This window comes from Magnolia sinica, chromosome 9 (assembly GCF_029962835.1).
Source record: "Magnolia sinica isolate HGM2019 chromosome 9, MsV1, whole genome shotgun sequence".
Lineage (NCBI taxonomy): Eukaryota > Viridiplantae > Streptophyta > Magnoliopsida > Magnoliales > Magnoliaceae > Magnolia > Magnolia sinica.
In genome coordinates, this window is record NC_080581.1 from 64,906,760 (window position 1) to 64,929,212 (window position 22,453).

A 22,453-nucleotide genomic window follows, 5' to 3' on the forward strand; every position below is an offset into this window, starting at 1 on the left:
TCTCCACTAAAATAGACGGTCTAGATGACCCTAAGCATGCAAGAAATAAACATCATGATGGGGTCCATGGAGAATGGCCCCATCATGGAATGATCATGATGATCCAAGTGGGCCATCGGCCACATCTTAGGGTCCAAAGTGAGATCCCACCATTGATCGGTTGGCCTCACTTGGCCTATCTTAAAAACATCAAAAGCTACCCTATCAAGGCACCCACCACTTGATCTTCTTGCTCCCTTGGCTTCCTTAGCTCCTTCTGCTCCTCTTTGATGGAGAAAGATGAGAAATGGATGGTTGAGATGAGAGATGAAGGGGTAGGAAAGGGGGCCTCACAAATGCCATTTTCTCCCCATGGGGGACTCATACGTATGGGACTTGCTATGGGAGAGTTTGAAATGAGAGAGACTTGTAAGGAGAGAGAGAGAGAGAGAGAGAGAGAGAGAGAGATGGGTGATGGAGTGATGGGGGATGGTTTGGGTTGAAAAAATTGTAAAAGGGGGTATGGTTGATGTTGAAAATGGGAAAAAGAGGAGTGGTGAGGTGGAAAGAGGGTAGACTTTTGAAAAAGGTGGAAATGGGTTGTTGTACTTAAGGTATGGGATGCTTTAATGGTTGATTGATGGGACTAATTGTAGAGATTCCCTCGAAATTCACAACGCGCGGTGTTTCTTCAGAATAAACGCTGATCGGCATCTTCTTGCCTAGGTATCGGTTCGGTGCGCAAGTCACGGCGTTGGAACCGCGGCGACGACGCGGTCGCTATGATATAACTTTCGGACCAAGCCGACTTCGGTGCGCGGGACCTGGCTTAGGATCGTGCGCAAACACCGAATACGGTGCGAAGGTTGCCGGAATTTGACCGGAAGGACCGCGGAAGCTAACGGAACAGTACGGATTAGGACACGGGTCTTACACACTAATCCTGCGTATATCATGCACTCATTTGAGATAAGCTCCGCCTATTACGGAGTCTCATAACAACCTGCCTAATGACATATGCAATGGCCAACCACATCTCATAACAAACATGGGCATGTATCATGATGCTATAATATCACATACTCATAATCGGTATAAATAACTGGCATCAACAATCGGCCTCGACAATTAACCTCGACAATGTAGACATTTAACCAACATTGCCCCTAAGGGGTGGCCCACGTAGAGCTTAATATACAGTGGACTTATAGCCTCACACTAGGGCCAAATATACAACACCACGGGCATCACTCAAGAGCGTAATACACATCGCGATGGGCCTCACTCATGGGCCACATATAAATCAAGTGCGTCGCATCTCACGGGTCTAATATACATCGCAACGGGCTGCTCCCACGGACCTAATATACATTAAGTCGGGCCTCACCATATAGGCCGAAAATATATCACAATGGGCCATGTCCCATGTGCCTCGAATACATCACAATGGGCCTCAATAATCGAAATTGGCCCTAACAATTGGAATCAATACTCAAAATTGGCCTCGATACTCGACCTCGACAATCAAAATTGACAAATCGGTCACGACAATCAGAATCGATCGATAATCGGAATCGACAAATTGGTCACGTCAATCGGAAATCGATAATCGGTCATGATAATCGGCCTCGATCGCTAATCGGCAGTTGGCCACGACAATCGGAATCGGTCGATAATCGGAATCAGCAAATCAGTCACATCAATTGGAATCGACAATTAGTCATGAAAACGGTCTCGATCGCTAATCGGTAATCGGTCAAGTCAATCGGAATCGACAATTGGTCATGATAAACGGCCTCAATCGCTAATCATCAATCGGTCAAGTCAATCGAAATCGGCAATCGGTCATGATAAACGGCCTCGATCGCTAATCGGCAATCGGTCAAGTCAATCGGAATCGGCAATCGGCCACGACAATCAGAATCGATTGATAATCGGAATCGGCAAATTGATCACGTCAATCGAAAATTGGCAATTGATCACGATAATCGGCCTCAATTGCTAATCAGCAATCGGCCACGACAATTTGGAATCGGTCAATAATTGGAATCGGCAAATCGACACTGATAATCAGGGTTGATAATCGGCACCGATAATCAAGGTCGATAATTGGCATTGGCCTCGATAATCGGCATCGATAATCGGTAGATAAACAAAGCGGGGTCCATAAATGATCAGCCGATCAACCATAGTATAAAGATTGACACTCAACCGTGGTTATATCAAATCCAATGGCACAGAGTCATCTGTTTATGGCGAATGGGGCCTACTTTTTTGGGTTAACCCACAAAGAGAATGGGCCTAACAAGGCCTAAGGGAAGGACACAATGAGGACGTCTAACCATCATTGTCCCTCAATGTGGACACCTAACCAACGTTGCTCCTAAGGAGTGGCCTACATAAGGGATTTATATGCAACGCAACGGCTATACAGGCATCACATTGGGCCTCACATACATCGTATTGGGCTTCATACGAGGGCCTCAAGTGTATCACAATGGGCCACGCCCATGGGCCTTGAATACATCACATTGGGCCTCGCCCATGGGCCTTGAATATCAAGTGGGTCGCATTACATGGGCCACTTATATGGGCCGCACTAATGGGCCCAATACACCTCACAAGGACCACAGATACAACTCAATGGACCACGCTAAAGAGGGCCATGAATACACAACAGGTGGGCCCTACACCTAGGCCTCAAATACATCATATGGGCCTCATCACATGGGCCTCAAATACACAATAGGCGGGCCTCAAATATACATCACAAGTGGGCCTTGTACATGCAGCAAGTGGGCTTACTCATCATAGCTGGGCCTACCAACGGTCCAGCCAAAGGACGGCTTGGATAACATACACATCACGATGGGTCCCACTAGGATGTGGGTGAGAGCTTGGATTACATCGAAAATCATTTCAATAGTGGCAGGTGCAACATGTGTATCACTATACACTATCATTCTATTGAGCACATGACGCACCAGTGATGATCAGCACCGCTCAAACATTGAACAGCACCGCCAGCACCGTCCAACACAATCTGGACGATGTGGATGAAATAATACTGCATGGTGGTGTCCACATGTGTGTGGGTTCTACAGCTACAATGCAGCAAGGATAAAACACATCTATCATGTGTGGCCCACAAATGCACGGTGTGGATATATCATGTACCACATGATCAGACCCACTGATCATATAGCAGCTATATAACTGGAGTGAGGCACACCAGCTATATAACATGAATATATATATATATATATATATATATATATATATATATAAATAAAACATAATATAACATAATATAATATAATATTTTATTGTTGAAAAGTATATATATATCACATGATATAATATTATATAATATTTTATTTCAATATTTGAAAAGGGTCCAGCGTCCAGACCCTTTGGACGCTGGACGGAAGGTGTAGATTTAGGACGGGAGCGTCAAGGGCCCACGTGTTAGATGCACATGTCTTCAAGGTGGGCCCACATCCAATGTGCCACACGTGCTGCTGTGCAGCATGGAAGAAATGCATATATCATGATCTGGCCTGTCAGACGGACGGCGTGGGTGCAATGGATGGACGGTGTGGGACGCAATACATACATCATGTGGGTCCCACGTGGGGCCCACCATAACATTTACATGACATCCAATCTATTAATAAGATTGCACAGACCCGGATGTAGAGAGAACAAATTTCATAATGATCCAAAACTTCTGTCACAACCCATAAGGGTTTCAATGACAGATGTTCAATCAGCATTGTTTCCTGCCGTGTGGGCCACCTGAACTATGTATATGGATGATTTAAGGGGGGCCCACCTAATGCACGGTGTTGATGTTCTCACGCATCACGGTGGGGCCCATGGTTGGGACCCACTTCCCTGGCCCCTATAGCATGCCCAGCGCAGGAGCGCAGCAGCGCCTGCTGCACGTCCAGAGGACATCAGTGGCAGCAGGTGTTGCTGCTTATTATTATTTTTATTTTTTTAAAAAATAATTTTTCTATAGTTTTTCCCATGTGGGGCCCGCATCATGAGAATCTAATCCAATCATTGCATTCTACGGCTCAAGATAGTCTAAATGAGCCTAAAATTCGATGCGTTTTAGTGCATAGAAACATCAGAGTGGGTCCTAGTGGATTTCAACGGTAAAGATCACTGTTTTTGATGATATGATTCGCCAGAAAATCGGATTGGCCCCATATTTTGGCTCAATGTATAAAATGAGCTGGGGAATGGAATGGATGGCGTAGATTTAATTTATACATCAAGGTGGGGCATACATGTGCGGCCACCCAAAAAGTTTAGAATCAAACTGATATTTTGTTTTTTTTTTTCCTTCCCAACCTCCAGCGTGCGTCCAGGGAGGTTGGGCGTCAATCCACCCCAATGTCCGTTTACACTACACTCTGTAACCTTGTACAATTTGGTTACAATCCATATTTAAGGTGGGCCACACCTATAGGCCTACTGCCTAGGTGGGCCACCAAATGGTTGGATGGTGTGGATAAGACATACATCAAGGTGGGGTCCATCCGAGTGGTCACACATCACAAAATGAAAGAGAGAGAGAGAGAGAGAGAGAGAGAGAGAGAGAGAGAGAGAGAGAGAGGTACCAACCTTCAAAACTACTCCTCCTTCCGCACTAGGGCGATATAACTCCAAGGAGAAAGAATCAATGGTTGAGATTGGTTTTTAGAGGTTGGATGATGGGGTATGAAGCTTCATGGTGGGTGGAAAATGGAGGAAAGCTTGGACGTTGGGAGTTTTTGGGATTGCTTGGAGAATGAGAGAGATGAGAGAGAGTGTGATGTAAGGGAAGTGATTGGAGAGAGGGATGGTGAGGTGATGGAAAGTTGACTTTTGACAAGTGAGGTGATTGATGTGATGGATTCACTTGGGTTTAGCAACGTTCGGCGTTTTCCTCGAACTAAATGTGGGCCCACATCTTCTGGCCCAGGTATTGCCTCAACGCATGAGATACGACATCGGAACTGCGGCGACGGCGTAGTCGCAAGGATACAAGTCTCGGGTCGAGTCGACTCTGGAATACAGGATACGACTCAGGGTTGCGTGCAAACACCGATAACAGATCGCGGGTCGCCGGAATTTGACCAGTAGGACTGCGAAAGGCTAAAGAATGGTACGGGCTAGGATACAAGCCTTACAATATTTAACCAAGATTGCTCCCAAGGAGTGGCTCATACAAAGGATCCATACACAACGTAACGGGCCATACATATATCGCATTGGGCCTCAACCATTGGATACATTACAATGGGCCTTGTTATTTAGGCCAGAAATACATCACAATGGGCCACAACCCATGGGCCTTAATACAAAACGGGTGGGCCCTACACATGGGCCTAATATATATCACAAGTGGGCCCTGCACATGGGCCTCAAATATATCGCAATGGGCCTCGTATACATCAAGTGGGCCATGAAACAGATACATCATGGTGGCCCTCAAAACTTGCTAATGTGGTACTGCAGCTATATAACTGGAGTGAGGTACTCCAGTTAATCCAATCCCCCACCCTCTAAGGTCTGGACGACATGGATATACAACATATCATCAAGGTTGGCCCCATCGTGGGTGGACAGTGTGTAGATAAAACATATACATCTAGTGGAATCCACGTTCATGGACTGGACGGAGTGGATAAAACACTTATATCATGGTGGACCCCACATCCATCAGCTGGATGGCATGTATGTAATACATATATACACCCTGGCAGGCTACATACATCAGGGCCCACCGCCCCATACACATGGATGGTGTGGATATATGCGACACATCAAGGTGGGACCCAAACGTGTGGGTAAAACACTTGCAGCACGTGGGTCCTAAGCAGATAAATGGTTGGATAAACACATACTCCATAATCAAACCCACTGAGGCTACTGATGTCCATTCAGCAGTTATTTAGCTACAGGTATACCAGCCAATCTACATCCACCATCCATGGATTAGATGGTGTGGATGTAACACAACAATTAAGGTGGGCCCCACATGTTGCCATGGTGGGGTCCACGTCAAATGAATGGACGGTTAGAATATAACAAATACCTCATGATCTGGCCTACCCTCTAGAGTTCTGGACGGTGTGGATCAACGACACATACATCATGGGGGCCCCATAGCACTGCCCATCATGGAGGGTCCCACCAGCACGTCCAGACCGTTAGACAGTTTGGATGAACGGAGAGCGTGGAAGACACATACATCAAAGGAGCCCACGGGCTGTTGACGTCGTATACAGCAACTAGATGGCGGGTGTACACCATGCCATCCAACATCCAAGTAGGTAAAGACCTGAATAAAGGGGAAAAATAAATTTCATATCGATCCAAAACTTCTATGACCCAAAATTTTTTTCAATGGTAAACGTTCAATCCCTTGCTCCTTTTGGTGTGGACCACCTTAGTTCCGTGAATGGTTGATTTTTAGAGGATCCTGCTTCCCAAAGGGGACTCATCAAATGCAAGGTGTGGATGTTCAACGTACATCATGGTGGGGCCTTTAGTGGGGCCCACGGTCCAGCCCGTTAGAAGCGGCAAGACGCTGTTCTCTGCAGCATCCTCTGGACACTGGCAGCATCAACGTCATCTCTTTCTTTTTTTGTTTTCTTATTTCCTAAGGAATTTCATAGGTGGGTCCCACATCAGGATCATCCAATTCATCCATTGGATTCTATGCCCCGGGTTGCATCTAACAAGCCCAATATTCAATATCTTTTTATGCACAGAAACATCATAGCAGGCCCTATCAGATTTTTAACAATATATACACTATTTCTTATGATATGGCCAGCCAAATATTTGAAATGGCTTCATTTCTCGGCTCAATGCCTAAAATGGGCTGAGAAAAAGGGTGGATGGTGTGGATTAAATACATGCACTCCTCACTACAAACCCATATAGCATGGGACGCTACTTACTGCAGCATCCTATGGATGTTGGCAGTAGTGCCCGTTACATAGCCCATACTCACATTTGTGGTGGTATTTCATCACCTATGTGGGCCCACTAGGTGGATGGTATGGGTAAAATACATACTTCGTAGTGGGGTCCTTCCGGGTGGGCCACAAGGCTTCATCTTTACCATAAAAATGAAAGAGAGGGAGAGAGAGATCTGTAAGAAGGGGAGGGACCCTGCCACTATGGGCCCTCCCTAAATACAAAGCATACATCAAGATGGGTCTCACCATATGTGGGTCCTCAGATAACAAAATCGACAGTTAGATCACCCACCTGTCGGCCTTCTTCTTGGTCCCTTAGCCTCCTTAGCTCCTATGCTCAACTTTTGATGGAGATAGATGATGAATGAATGGTTGAGATGGGAAATGAGTGAGTGGGAAAGGGCTACTCTTGGATTTGGGAGAGTGAGCTTGAACGTTGGGTGTTGCTCATGGAGTTGGAGAGTAAAGATAGAAATGAGAGAAAGAGAGAAATAATGGATGAAAGGGATGGATTGAGTGGTTGTTGTAAGGAAAGGAGATGGAGAGATAAGGTTTTGTTTGAAATTTGGAAAAAAAGGGATGGGTAGGGAGAGAGAGAGTTAACTTACAGAAAAAGGAGGGATGGGTGTTGGACTTGTGGTATGGAGTATACTTGACTTGATTGATTGATTGATTGATGGGACATGTTATAGAGATTCCCTCGAAATTTGCAACGTGCAGCGTTTTTCTTAAAATGAACGCGGGCCCACATCTTCTAGCTTGGGTATCGGATCGGTACGGGAGTTGCGGCATTGGAACCGCGGTGATGACGCGGTCGCTAGGGTATAAGTTTCGGGTCGAGCTGACTTCAGTATGCAGGTCTCGACTTAGGATCCCGCACAAACGTCGGATATAGGTCGAGGGTTGCCGAAATTTGACTGAGAGGATTGTGGAATCTTACGGAATGGTACGGTCTAGGATACGGGTCTTACACTGCTTATGATGATTTACCCCAATAAATGAAGTAAAAAGCCGTCTATAGCTATTTATTCTATAGGTGGTATCAAAGCAAATGACAACCCCGAATACACTGTAGTCTACTATTGACCTTCCATTTGCCCAGAACATGATTGTCATTTGATCATCTTTATCCACTTGTATAGCATAAAAGAAAGATGGATCATCAATTTACTTTTGTTGAAAGTACTCTAAAACAGCTCCTGCATCACCATTTTTCATTGCTTTCATTTGCTTTCTCTGTAAGTAGTTCTTGGAATTAATTGACATGAAACCCATATTCTCTTGACCTCTAGCTTGTCTACTAAAATATTCAACACTTGCTCGTGGTGTTATTCCTGAATCATTTATGATATGTATGTCAGCTTTTTTTATCATCAGTCAAGCTTTTGTGTGACCTTAACATGTGCACCTTCGTTGGTGTAACAATCTCATGGTTATGCTCTGCCACAAACTTATTCACACTGTATTTTCCATTCTTCTGAAGCTTAATCATCATGCTTGTTTTACAATTCGTTCTTGTAATCAGACGGGTAAACCTCTCGAGATCAGTTTGTTTCTTTTCACGTTTTTAAACTTCTTTAGAACAATAAAATTGTCTGAAAACCATGACATCTTCATCTAATTTTTGTATCCATCCCCTTCAAGCACTGAACCCTATCTTTTTAGCATAGCTATTATAAAAATTGTATGCACTTTTTTAAGAAGAAAACTCCATTCTTAGTTTTGGTTCTTCATTAAACATGTCACTTGTCTTGAATAGTACATCTTACCTTTAGTCTTCATTGCACTGGCTTGCATCTTGAACATCTATTTCAGTATCAAATTCTAGCCTTCGATATAGTTGAGAACATGCTTGACTCTCCAAGGTATTATCATCCATTTCAACAATTAACCTTCAAAAGTAAAAGGCGTACAAATCATGCAAACGATTTATTTCATAATGTAAAATATGCATATGGAATATAACAATAACGGTTATAGTTATGCATGGAAACACAAACAACACAATTAGATAAATAAAACCCAAATGTGCCTTTAGAGTTAAATCTTAGCGAAATTCCAAAAAGTCATGGAATTGTACTGCAGGTTAAGAAAGAGGTCTTTCCAATTGAACAAAAAAGAAACATATTTTTAGATATTTTCAAATTTCTACCAAAGCTTTATTTGGAATAATGGATAGGGATCAACTTACATCAAGCTAATAATTCCATAATATGTTTGAATAGTTATATCTATTACATAAATAATCCAAAACAAAACCATCCCAATACTAAGACTCTCCAAATTTTTAAAACGCAAATATTAAAATTAAACTAAATACATTAGAGTTTCTAAATTGCTTGGAGTCATTCACGTAAAAATTCATCTATTTTCCATCTACTGCAGGGTGTCATACATGAAAAAAAATAATCAATCTTTAAAAAAAAAAAGGCTAATAAAAAACCTATTTAAAAATTTGATAACCATAACCATCCAATGGTCCTATTCCAAATATAAAAATGCCCTACTATGGATTTGAAAAATCTCCTACTATGGATTTTCAATTTCTAATATAAAAATGTTAATTAGGAATTAAAAATTTGAAGAATCTCAAATCATGGATTAGGGATTTAAAAAATCCCCTACGGATTTTCAATTTCAAACTCACGTCCCTAATATTTCATAAAACTATTAATGGAATGGAGCAAAATCCGTAATCCTTAATCAACATCGCCATGCAAAGAGAAAAGAGAAAGAAGAGCATACCCCTTAGTTGCTACAAGTCACTATCACCACTGCCGCCTTCACGTGCCACTATTGTTAAGGGAGCTAGAAAAAGAGATGAGAAATGGGTCGATGCAAATCTGAGAGAGAGGGAGGTCAATCTTGAGAGGAGAAGGAGAGGTCTACAGGAGAGAGCCTAAGGCCTCTTTTTTTTTTTCTTCTTCTTCTCTAGAGAGGACGCAGATTGCATACTTGGTAACTCATTATGCTTAACATGCTGAGTAAATTTTATGACGTTCATCATAATTTATATATCTTATCCACTCCGTTCATCTATTTTACCATATAATTTAAATGCTTAAGACAAAAAATTAATCATATATAAAGTTCAAATGGACTACACCACATGAAACAGTGTGAATTAAATGTCTACCGTTGAAAAATTCTTTGGGGCACGGAAGTTTTGGATAAGTTTATATTTGTGTTTTCCCTTCATCCATGTCTTTATGATATTATGAATAGGTTGGATGACAAATAAAAATCGTTGTAGGGCCTAGCAAGTGGCCTAGCAAGGTTTCAACGGTGGAAATCATTACTCATAATGTTTCCTGTGGTATGATCCACTTGATCTTTGGATATGCTTAAATTTTGAGCTCAACACCTTAAATTTACTGTAAAAACGGATGAACAACGTGGATAGATCACATACATTCAAGGTGGGCCCAACTAAGTTTACATAGTATGATAAGACCGCACTACACATTCTGATTTCCACTAGAGAGAAATAAGCAGTAGATACTTTTACGATTCTGTTTCTTTTTACGGAAGAGAGAAAGAGAGAGAAAGAGGCTAACGACGTTTGTTTTGACGTTTGGAGGAGGGAAGCAGCCCCACATCTTAGAGCCAATAGGCTCTTGCCACGTCAACTCAGTACCCCTTAAGGTACTGAGTAACTCAGTACACAATCTAATTCTTATCGACATCAAATATGTCATTATGAAGGAAAGTGTTTAAAATCGTCTAGTGTATATGGAGTTCATTGGCACTAAGTAGATGATTCTGGATCCGCTTAGTAAAGGGCTCTCCATCACCCTATTTCACAAACATGTGACATCCATGTGAGTTATTGATTCCATAGATGCATTCAATTAGTGGGAGTTGAGCGTGCTTTATTTGTATAGACATGTGTAGAGATCTCATTTATAAAGTTTTGATGATTCTGATATAAAGTTCATTTCTACTTCTCCTTAAGTATGTAAAATTTGTTTTGAGTAAGCGGAACTAAAGTTTGTCTCATCGAAGACATTTTAAAGCTCTAGGACCTCTTGAGGAAATGCACATATGATCACACTACGTGTGTAATCCTCATAACACACTTCTCTGTCATTGATCTATGTCATAAGGCAGGTGGTATTAGTGACCATGCTTGCTCTCACTTCACCAAGATTAAATGTTGTGATGACTACCGCGATCCGGTACTAGTAGCCTTGATGGATCAGATTGTATAAGCATTGCCCGTATAATCCAATAATTGCATTGGTTGATCATTCATAAGTTTTCTTCAAAATCATAAAATATGTTTTCAAATAAATTCATAAATGAACCTTAGACATTGATCAATGTGGCCTAAGTGGGATAATGTGAGACTTTTATAAGGTGTGCCTAATTGATCAACAATATATATTTACCTAAGGTTTTGATATTCTAATCGGGCATATTGGTGGACCCTATTAAGGTTGTGATCAATCTCAATTAGTGTAGGGGTGGTGCACTTGGACTGTGTAACACGCACAATGTTCTAGAGAACTCAGAAATGTAAAACATGTGGAGCCTTTTAAGGATGAGTAGTTTCGATGCGTTGCAAACTCCTCTCTCTTGTGACTATTTAAACATAGCTGGCCCTCAAACCTACACGTGCATGAAACTTATTCTTCCCATCCCATTGCTTGTCTAATGGTGTAATGTGTGGAAGATCCCTGAGGATCCATTTTGGAGTGACTTCCAAATCATATACCTTATTTGATATCCATACTCCATTTATAGCTCCATCCATTTCAATTCTGCATTATAGTTACATCAATGACCAAAACTGAATTTGGAGCCAATACAACCTGCATAATTATGTGATCTACGGATCAGTTTGGACACAAAGTTAGAGAAATCAATTGTGTCCTTCATTGCATTGCATTGAATGCAGGGGTGGCCAAGCATGAACGATCAAGATCAAAACCGAGTCAACTCGGTGTCAATCTATCTTGGATGAGTGAAAGCCAGAGTAGTCTATATATTTGTTTGAGATGCTTGTTTGATTATTACGCTTGTGATGTCCCCTTGTTTTGATGTAGCGTTTACTTAATAAAATAAGCAGGCCATTTAATCCGTCCTTTAGCAGAATAACTAAACCATACATGACCAAATAAACAAATAAACAGAAATGCTCGAGTGCTCTTAGAGCACCGTAAGTGCTCCCGGTTGTATTGGGCGCTTGGACAATCCATTAATCTAGACTGTTTATTACAATCCGGCTCATTTAATGGGCAACCATGCAAGCATCACAGGGATCTGACAATCTTAACCTTCTGATTTATAGCACTTAATAGTGACGGTCAAGATCATTTACCCAGAAATAGATGCAATAAAAATAAAAATAAATCATTCCTGTATTTGTAAAGGGCCATCATGAATTGCTTATGAGTGCAAAGGATTACTGTTGGTAGGCAATCCTAATAATTCCACCGTGACTTAGAAAAGGGATGGATACAAGGCCAAACCAAGGATAGATTTGAAAATCAAATTAGTGTAATTTTTTGGTGTGCTCAATATTTTATTTTATTATTATTATTTAAAAAAATAAATAAATTCAGACACACTCGCTCCCATCGGCGCACTCACACCACAATGGGTACTCGAACCCATGGCCTGGGGCTGAAACTCTTTTGAGTCTACCACTACTGAGGCATGACTAAGGACCTGGTGTGGTTACTTGTGAAACGTGTTCTAAGACTGTTTGGCTGTCGAAATGACCCAGTGCAGCTAAGAGCACTGCAACTTATGTTGCTCTGTGATTACTGGATCATTTCTCGTAGATAAATGAATGAAAACATGCCACGTCGAGACAGAACATTTCGGTTAGTTCGAAATGAATGTGTCAGTTTCATCTGATTGAAACATTCTGGTATATCTTTATAAATAAATAAATGGAATATGCCAACTCAGGACAAAACCAATTTGATTAGCTCGAAATGAGTAGGTTGGTTTCATCTGATTGATTCACACATACACACACCATATATATATATATATATATATATATATATATATATATATATATAGAGAGAGAGAGAGAGAGAGAGAGAGAGAGAGAGAGAGAGAGAGAGAGAGAGAGAGAGAGAGAGAGAGAGAGTCATGCTCCCCTGCGCACCTACGCACATGTGCACCTTTGCACATGTGCCATGGGTGTCTAATATGAACGGTCCATGTGATGCAGAATCCCATCAAACCCCATGTGACAAATTTTCACCCCGACCTAAAATTATGGTGGGCCATAGCAAAGAGAAATGCAAATCAAGGGAGGAAACTGTTTTCATTTTCCATGGACCATCAAAGTTTTAGATCAAAGTAAAACTTGTGCCCGGGGGGTTTTCATGAGGTGCTGCTTCACATGTATGATAGGTTCTCAAAAAAGTTTGTACGTAGTACAAAACGTACTGGTTCGCAGGTGAGCGTTTCTGTGTGTATGTATGTATGTGTGTGTGTGTATATATATATATGGGAAAAGGTACTATGCGCTCGACCTCACGAGTTCGTCCCATGAGGTCGAGCTGTGTGGGCCTCACCATGATGCGTTTCGAACATCGAACCCATTAGTCAGATGCAACATTCCATCGTGGGCCTAGGTTTCAAAAATCAAGTCAATCCGTGGCTTGTGTGGGCCACACCACATATAGAAGTGGGGAGGAGCCGTGCACCATTAAAACATTCATAATCCATTTTTTGGGCCCACCGAGATGTGGTTTGCAAATCCAACCCATCCATTATGTGTGTCCCACTTGCATGAGGGTTCAGACCAAGTTTCAGCAGCATTCAAAACTCAAGTGGGCCCCACCAAGCGCTTTTATATGTTTTAACGGTGTTTCACATGATTTTAGATGTTATGGCCCACCTGAGTTCCGTATACGGCTGATTTTTGGGATATCCCATTATTTTGAGGGTACCCATCAAATGCACGGTGTTGATGGTCGACACGCATCACGGTGTGGCCCACACAGATCGACCTCATGGCAGCTAATCGTGAGGTCGAGCACATAGTACCTTTTCCCTATATATATATATCCAATTAATTTTTGTGTGGGGCCTACTGCAGTGTTTGTATGACATCTTACACAACTACCAACCATCCATCTATGAAAATGGGACGACCCAAAAATTAAGTTGATCCAACGATTAAAATGTACAGCAAATGGACAGAGAGAATTTTCTATGGTGGACCCACCTAATAATTAGATGTTTTGGGATCTCTCATTTTCACAGTGGAAATTAAGACTATGATAGATGGATTAGACGTTATACAAACACCATGATTGGCTCCATGACCATCCAACTAGTATTTAAAAAAAAAATTAATTTAATTGTTTTTTTTTTTTTTTTACACACACACTTCCACGGACTCACGCCGTAACGAGATTTCACCACCTATGGATGCTCGAACCCTTAACCCAGTGTTGAAACTCTTAAGAGTTTACCACCGTGTCACGCCCCAGACTCGGTAACCGGATTCACAAGAAACCCGATGGCCGGTTCTGGTCGCAATAGCCTCCGTAGTACCCCATTCTCGGCTCCTGAGGCAGGTTTCGATCCTAGGATCCTACAAAGAGGATTTTCATAACAATATAACCATTTCTAATACGAGCATACCCAAGATCACAGTAAATAAATCTGAGAATAACAAAGGCACACATCACAAAATCTACTATGAATTTGAACTTTTACAAGTTTACATAAGGTCCAAAAGGACATACATAAGATAATAGAAGAAAGAAAGGAAGGCTGCAATACTAGGTCCTCATGCTCAACTCTAATCCAAACTCTGCCACTGCGACACCTGCCTAGGATCTCTTGCACGCATCAATCGTGCATGAGCTTATAAAAGCTTAGAGGGTGGTGTAAGTGTGTGATAATAGTACATAGAAGAATAATAGGAGATACAGGAAGGAGACATGATCAAAGCCAACACCACTAGCCTTACCAAGGCTATCATGAACATAAAAAGCTATACAAAGGTAGTATAATAATGCAGGAAGCCATACCAAGGCTATATGATGCAATGAGTACGGTAATGCAAAGGGTACTGGGCGCCATGCCAAAGCGATGTAACATGAGGCTTATATAATCGATGCAATGCAATGAGAAGTAATGTTAGTGCTCATATCCAACCTACATATCAAGTACATTTCCATCATAAGAAAATCACTAAGGTCCATTACACTGTTGGATTACTACCGCTCTACAGACCCCGCACAGTCAAACGAGCGTAAGGGACCTCACTACCCGCCTGTGGATAGCCAATCACCAGCAAGGCCTGACGGTAGCGGACCCATTCATGAGCTGATCAGATTCAGCTTAGCAATGCCTCCTTACATAAGGCGAGTAAGGCCACACCCCTATCCAATCGACTACAAGACAGTGAGAGTCGCGGCTTAACGATATGAGGCCCTTGTGTGCTCATATATTCCACTCGGTCACGGCGCTGGTGCAGATCCTTGGTACTATGGAAGTTTTGAAAATTTCACCCATGGGCATCTTATGCACCCGATATGCTCAAGTAACATTTCCAGTGTCCAAACATGGCCATCCACGATGTTTCTATGGATGCTATAGCCCTGATGAAGCAAGGGCGATAATGCTCACATGTTATGCAATGCCAGATGCATGAATCACACAATCAACCATACATCAATTCTAAGCATCCAATGTGCTCAAGAAGGAATACTACATCCCTCAGAGAAGGTAACATGCAATGCCTAATGACACAATATGACCACACACACATAGTGTCAACCAAGCATACAATGATGTACATGGTTATGAGGATGAATTTAATCATACTATAAGGCGATATACAATGTATATTACATTCCTCCTATCCAAGAAGGAACCAAGACTAGGTATTTAGACAACATCCTTAAGGAATCCAACTTCTAGTGGGGGCCCATATACCTGGGGTAGCCCACAAGACTAAGTATAAAAGTTACGAGTCTAAGTAATGTAGGAATGAGCCTAGCAAGAGTCTACGATAAGTATCCAATCACTCTTAAATACAACCGGACCTAGAGGGGTCCATAATGGGGACATTTAACCACCATTCCCCAAAAAGGCATATCAACCATGAACTATATGGATAAAAGGCCCAAGCCTACATTTAGGATAAAATTAAAAGTAACCACATACATATATTCCTCATAATAGGCCATAAAAAGATATAATACCACTTTTAACAACATAGGTTCTAAGAGGGGAATTAAGGCCCAAGGCCCAATTTCCAATGGCCATAGAATCCATGCATTAAGTTGGACTTGGTGGGCAGCCCACGTACACAATGTACGGCAAAAAAAAAAGTTCAAGTTTGGATGAAATGGGCCCACTACGTCAGCCCAATAACTAGCAATTTAAGTGGTCAATCAAGGGCCCAATATTATCCTTATCTCAGCCCACAAGTCCATCAAAATGGTGGAAGTCGGCCCAATATATGGCTGGGCCAAGCTGGGACGTCCCTACCAACTTTAGGCTCACTGGATGTCCCAAAATTCTGATCTTAAGATGGGGTCCTCATAAGATCACTAAAAGTGACCCAAAAGAATGCACTGATTAAGCCCAAAGATTATAAGAAAACATAAGCATGTAACATGTACACAAGTTCTCAATATGGTGGGCCCCATAGCCAAATAAAGTTTTAACCATAAAATTGTACATCTAAGGCCCTTTAATAAACTTTTGGCCCGTTTGACTTCCTGGGCCTGCTAAGGTCCAGAAATTAGTTGACTATGTGGAAATAATCTCATGAAGGCCAACTATACTCACTAGGGGACCCCACCAGATGGAGAGTGTGTATATATCATGAAAAGATCAAGTGGGCCTGCTACTGGATTGTGAGTCCAGCAGCAACCCAAGGCAGAGAGTGCTTTCACAATCGGGCAATCCAAGGCTTGGACGGCCTGGACCAAACATGCGTTAAGGTAGGTTCCACATACATGCACATTGAGCCTTAAATAAATGGCCTAAGGTTATGGTAGGCCTTTAACCACCCATAGAGAAACCTATGAGCTTACCTTAGGATCACCCAGGAGGACATCCAACCTCAACTGGTTTCCAAGAGGTAGCTCGCCACTACCCATATAATGTAAGGTCTAAAGCCTAGGCAATGCATGGCCTAATGGGCCATACACCAAGCCCAACTCATAGGCCATATAGTGGGCCCTCAAGTAAGGTTTGGGCCCAACTACAAAGGTCATAATTCCACGTATTATGGTGAGCTTCATGGGCAACCCAGTAATTCATTTACATGAGCAAGTTTTACATGGCCCAAGTAAAGGGTCAGTTTAGTGGGCAGCCAAGGGCCCGACTTCTTGTGTATTATTGCCCCTAAGCCCATCACAATAGATAGGAGAGTATAGGCCCAAGATCAATGGGGCCTATCCAAAAGAACTAAGTCCACAAGGCTTACTTGCTAACACAAACATGCATATACTATATCACATAATGGGCCCTAAAGAAATGGCCCAAAACAAAAGCCATCCAATTCATACATTATGGTGGACTTGAGGGCAGCCCATAAGCCCAAGAATACACATGGGCAAGGCCTATGCTGACAATGTGGGCCTTGCCACATTAGCCCAAAAACTTAGCAAGGCCCTCCACAATATACATTTATGTGGGCCCCGCAAGTCAGCCCATAATTAAGCATTTCATGAAGGCATCACGGCTAATAAATATATACGGTTAGCTTGTAGACGGCCCGTTGGGCCCGTGAAACAATAAGGTCAGGCCCTGCACAATCTTGGGCTCAAGAAATAGGTTTTCAGCCCATTGGGCCTATAAACTACCAAAAATTTGGTTAAGGCTAACCCCCAACATCACCACAACGGTGGGTCTTAAGAGGAACTAATTATTCTTAAAAATGTCTAAGGAAATAAGTCAAGGAGTGTGTGCAACACTCTCTTAAATCTGGTGGGCCATAATAGCTCCAAAACAATCAACTATGAGGCAAATTTGGGCCCCTTGCTGGAATTCCAGCCCACCCACTTCCTGGGCCTGCTGGAATCCAGAAATTTATGTAATCCAGATGGGTTACTGGCTCATGGTGACCCACACATATCACAGTGGGTCCCATTGGATGAGAGGGAAATGCATAACACACATTAGAAGTGGGCTATGCTGCTAGAATACAGGCCCAGCAACAGCCCAAGGTAGGGGCATCCGCGGTGGGTAGTCATATGAGCCTAGGTATCTGGCCCAAAACTGACCCAAGTTTGCAAGCCACACCACGGTCAGTACAGGGGCCCGATGGCTATGAAAATTTACAATATGGTCCTCCCATAGGTGGGCCACGAATCCTCAAAATTTTGTGATTTTTGGACAGTCAGAAGTATTTTAATTAATTTAAATAAAACAAACTATCAAGAAAATCTGGTTAATCTGGACGTCTGAACGTGGTGAGACAGTACAGCCCAAGGTAGGGGCATCCCGTGGTGGGTAGTCATACGAGCCTGGGTATTTGGCCCAATACTAACCCAAGTTTGCAGGCCACACCACGGTCGGTACAGGGGCCCGATGGCGATAAAAATTTACAATATGGTCCTCCCATAGGTGGGCCACGAATCCTCAAAATTTTGTGATTTTTGGACAGTCAGAAGTATTTTAATTAATTTAAATAAAACAAACTATCAAGAAAATCTGGTTAATCTGGACGTCTGAACGTGGTGAGCCAGTACGGCCCTTGCCACGGTGTGCACGGGGCTCCATTGGCCCCAAAAATTTGTAGGTGAGTCCCAGCATGGGTGGACCACTTCCCTGTAAATTTTCATGATTTTAGGATATTCATAAGTATTTAAATTAATTTAAAGAATACAATCCATATAGGGTGCAACATTGCTGGAATATAACTATCCTGAATTTGGGCCATCCAATGGGTGGGTTCTGGGCCTCCAAAATTTCTGAAATTTGGACTCAAGGTCCCTTATCAAGCCTACAACAAGGTGGGATCCATAAATATGGCCCACCTTCTTAGAAATTATTTTTTTTAATATTATTTTTATGGGACTATGCTGCTGGACTGCACAACAGTAATTTCTGGCAGTCCAGTATGTTGGCCCACCCTTTTGGATGCCCAAATGGGATCCCTTGGCCTTGAAATTGTGTGGATAAGTCCTACCATGGGTGGGACACCTCCCTACAAAAATTTAGAATTTTAGGTGGGGTCCACACCTCAAAGAGAAGTCTAAGAAATTAGGAAAAAAGAGACCACAAACAAGGCCTACAACCCATACATTACAGCATAAAAAAAATTTCAGCAATCTAGACAGTAACATGTTAATGTCTAGATCAGCTCACAAAATTAATAAATGGAAAATAAATCATAGATTCCACAAGGTGGGGTCCACCCTAATGTGTCACACAACTCCCAGCCCCAGCCCCACCCCAAGAAAATCCATAAAATTAGGCCCAAAGGCCTTCCAAATCAAGCAGCAAAACTAGGCAGCACAATTGGGCCTGGGTATCTAGCAACTTGGGCTTGGATGTCCCAAAATTTTGAAAATCCTATTTGCATGACACATCAGGTGGGCCACATAATCATTATATCCAAACCACAGAAAGGAGAGAAGAGAAGATTAAAGAAAATCTCATCAAGATGGGGTCCATGGAGAATGGCCCCATCAAGATCGCATGCATGCAAGTGATGGCTAAAAACCTTATCCAAGGAGTGGTGGACCTTCACCATTGATGTGGTGAGTCCTACACTCTCCATATGAAGCAACAAAAGATCTATGAAAATAAGAACCATGCAATCTACCCTACATGCTCACCCACTTGTTGGATCTTCAAGATTCCTCAACCACCATGCTTCTCAAGCTTCAAGGAAGGAGGTTCAATGGTGATGATGGATCTTTGATAGTTAGATCTAAGGGGAAAGAAGAAGAAAGAGGGCTGGAAAAGTTCAGTAATGGTGGATGTTGGAGGGCATTTGCAAAGAGGAGATGAGAGAAATGAAGAAAGAGAGAGGAAGATGAGAGAGTTTGTAGAGTTGAAATGATTAGTTTCTAGAAAGGGGAGGGAAAATGATGTCTTCTTTCTCTTGAGAAGAGAAAAATTTCAGCTTTTTGCTGGAAAAGAAGACTTGGGTTAGAGCAACCCATTATTAGTTGCTAGGAAAGAGGCTATCTTAGCCTAGGTTAGAGCACTTTCATCATTGTTAGCTATGGGAAAGGTGGAACTAGACTAGGCTAGGCACATGGAACCTAGGGTGGGCCCACATAAGAAAAATGTGCACATGGGTAAAGTGGGCCTCACATCATGATCAATGACCCGAATAATGCGTGACCTACAACTTTTAATGGACACGTCGGATTTACGCATGAGACGCGGCGTTGGAACCGCGGCGACGATGCGGTTGCAATGGCATAGGTCTTGGGTCAATCCGAGTCGGGTCTACGTGATTAAACTCAAGGGTGACCGCAATCACTATCCGAAGGTCACGGGTCACCGAAATTTGACCGGTAGGACCGCAGGGCCAAAATATATGAGATGCATACTCACACACACACATGCACACATGCAAACTTGGGTTGGGTCTCACACACTGGAGCAAGAGTAAGGATTTCAGGCGAAAGTGTCTTTTCTGTGATCGTACGTGTGTGTGTGTGTGTGTGTGTGTGTGTGTGTGTGTGTGTGTATAGGAAAAGGTACTATGCGCTCAAGTTGATGGGAACGTCCCATGAGGTCGAGCTGTGTGGGCCCCACCGTGATGCGTGTCGAACATCTACCCCATTAGTCAAATGAACCATTCCTTCTTGGGTCTAGGTCTCAAAAATCAAGTCAATCCGTGACTTGTGTTAGCCACACCACATACAGAAGTTGAGAAGGGCCGTGCACCATTAAAACATTCATAATCATTTTTTGGGCCAACCGAGATGTGGTTTGCAAATCCAGCCCATCCATTATGTGTGTCCCACTTGGATGAGGGTTCAGACCAAGTTTCAGCAGCATTAAAAACTCAGGTGGGCCCCACCAAGTGCTTTTATATGTTTTTGGCATGTCTTCACATGATTTTAATTGGTATGGCCCACCTGAGTTCCGTATACGGCTGATTTTTGGGATATCCTATAATTTAAAGGGGACTCATGAAATGCACGGTGTTGATGGTCGACACGCACCACGGTGGGGCCCACACAGCTCGACCTCATGGGACGTTATCATTTTTTTGAATTTTTCCCTAATATATATATATATATATATATATATATATATATATATATATATATATATATATATATAGACACGGACCCATACAGGGGATATTATCTAGTGCAAAATGTTTCCACTATATTTGTAGTGTAAATGGTTGATTTGGGGTAGTTGTGATACGTTTATTACATCCACTCCAACCATCATGCACATCCACTCCAACCATCATGTACATCCACTCTCGTTTAGACAAGGAATCGAAAATCAAGCTGATCCAAGACTCAGGCGAGCCACACAAGCTGGAACAGCTGGGAGAGACGCCGAGAACTGATTTCTGCTGAGCCTCACAAAAGTTTCAAAATGGCCTATTTTTTTGCTTATGACCACGCAACATCTGGGGCAGATGTTTCATATGAATGAATATGATGGCAATATATACAAATACTGTGGGTCCTTCACACAAATCAAAGGTGAGCATCCGCTCTCAACTGTTCCTGATTGTATGGCGGATCCAAATTATAGATTGACCTATTTTTTTTTTATTTTTTTTTTTGTGCATGGCTAAATGAATAGGGTGTGCAAAGTGGTGGGAGTTTTTTTGTGCACGGCTAAATGAGTAGGGTGTGCAAAGTGGTGGGAGTGGATGTCATCGACATTAGAGTCCATAGCACACATTTGTCCCAGAATAGGGCTGAAAGTTGGGTGGGTTCAACCTAACCGACCCGTGACTGACCCGACATTGGGTTGCGCTGGGGCAGGATGTATCGGGTTCGGTCTAAGGCTTGGGCTATACAAACACTAATCGGATAAAACTTGGATCAAGCTTGGGTTGAGGTCTCAGGTTGCCCGACCCAACCCGAACGGATCAATATATATAAGTTAGTTGTAAATTATAATTGAGTGTGGATCATCTGTGTTGAAGGCACATAAAATTTCGTTGTTGTCGGGTTTCATTGGTCCACGTCATTTTCGATGACTCAAGCTAACAAAATACGCTAGACTTCTCTCTCTCAAATAGATTGCGTGCTACACAACACGACTTTTAAAGGAGCAGTCCTATATTTTAGATTGTTTGTTTAGAAAAAAAAAATGAAGTTCATTACAATAAACAACTGCATATATAATTAATAAAAGCATATGTACAAAAAATAAGTAGTGTACTTGAAGCATAATATATTAATGTCATAATGAAAATATTAGCATATATCCACCAAACCAAATTGATTGAACCCGTTTGGGTTGGGCTTGGGTTGAGAATTCCTAACCCGAGGGTTGGATTTGGTTAGGGTTGAGGTATAGGAACCTTGGGATGGGCTAGGGTTGAGCACCAA